The sequence below is a fragment of the Neomonachus schauinslandi genome, chromosome 1 (genome assembly GCF_002201575.2).
Source record: "Neomonachus schauinslandi chromosome 1, ASM220157v2, whole genome shotgun sequence".
In the NCBI taxonomy this organism is placed as follows: domain Eukaryota; kingdom Metazoa; phylum Chordata; class Mammalia; order Carnivora; family Phocidae; genus Neomonachus; species Neomonachus schauinslandi.
This window is the reverse complement of record NC_058403.1, coordinates 152,986,413-152,987,875: the sequence shown is the minus strand read 5'-3', so window position 1 is coordinate 152,987,875 and position 1,463 is coordinate 152,986,413. Positions and strand designations below refer to the sequence as shown.

At 42.7% G+C, this 1,463-nt stretch overlaps 1 pseudogene; it reads left to right on the top strand.

The window, feature by feature from the left end:
- The first annotated feature begins 536 nt into the window (after positions 1-536).
- On the top strand, positions 537-1,209 carry LOC110569644 (annotated as a pseudogene).
- The last annotated feature ends 254 nt before the right edge of the window (positions 1,210-1,463 follow it).

Genomic DNA, 1,463 nt, shown 5'->3' with positions numbered 1-1,463 from the left:
GTATTTCCCAGACTTATAGTGTAGGTCAGCCCTGTAGATTTTTTTTAAAGATCCTTTTTATTTATTTGAGAGACAGAGAGAGTGAGCGAGAGAGAGCACAAGCCAGGGGGAGAGGCAGAGGGAGAAGCAGAGTCCCCACTGAGCAGGGAGCCCAATGTGGGGCCCGATCGTGACCCAAGCCAAAGGCAGACCCTAACCTACTGAGCCACCCAGGTGCCCCGAGCCCTGTAAATTTTTAAACCACATCTTTTACCTGCTTTTAAAAATTAGGTTATGTTGGAGAACCTGGCTGGCTCAGTCAGAAAAGCATGTGATCCTTAAATAATATAAATAAATAAAAATTTAAAAAATAAAAATTAAAAATTAGGTTGTTTCATTATTATAGTTCTTTATTCTGGCTATCAATTCTTTGTTATACCTCCCCCCTGAGGTTTTGTTTTCACTATTTAATATTGTTCATTGGACAGATTTTTTAAACATTAAAAAAAAAAAAAAGCCTCTTTTCCGGCTGGAATCATGGGGGGTGCAGAAGAGAAGAAAGAGAAGGTTCCTGGAATTTTGCAGAGTTGAAGATCAAGTGTCTAAGAAAGAAGTTTGCTCAAAAGATGCTTCGAAAGGCAAGGAAGAAGCTTATCTATGAAAAAGCTAAGCATTCCCACAAGGAATATAGGCAGATGTACAGAACTGAGATTCCAATGGCAACTTCCACGTACCTGCGGAACCCCACGTTGGCGTTTGTCATCGGGATCAGAGGTAGCAGTGGTGTGAGCCCAAAGGTTCGAAAAATGTTGCAGCTTCTTCACCTTCGCCAGATCTTCAATGGCACCTTTGTTAAGTTCAACAAGGCTTGAGTTAAAAATGCTAAGGATTGTGGAACCATATAGAGCCTGGGGGGACCCAACCCTGAAGTCAGTGAATGAACTGATCTACAAGCATGGTTATGGCAAAATCAATAAGAAGCGCATTCTCCTGACAGAGGACACATTGATTGCCCTATCTCTTGGTAAACATGGCAGTATCTGCATGGAAGATCTGATGCACCAGATCTATACTGTTGGAAAACGTTTCAAAGAAGCAAACAACTTCTTAGGGCTCTTCAAATTATCTTCTCCATGAGGGGGAATAAAGAAAAAGACCACCCATCTTGTAGAAGGTAAAGATGCTGGTAACAGGGAAGACCAGATCAATAGGCTTATTAGGAGGAACTAAGGTATCTACCATGATTATTTTTGTAATCTGGTCAGTTAATAAAGGACTACTCTCAAATAGAAAAAATAACATTAAAAAAATAACTGCGCACATTTTGATCATATGTACATCCTGGTTGGCTGCGAGTGCTGCCCAGTCCACCTTGCTCCCAGATCCTGGCTGCCCTCCATTGGAGTACCGCCTGGGGCTGCGGGGAGAGGCCGGTGCTCCACAATGAAGTACTCTGGCTAGGAAAGGGCCCCGGATCACTGCTG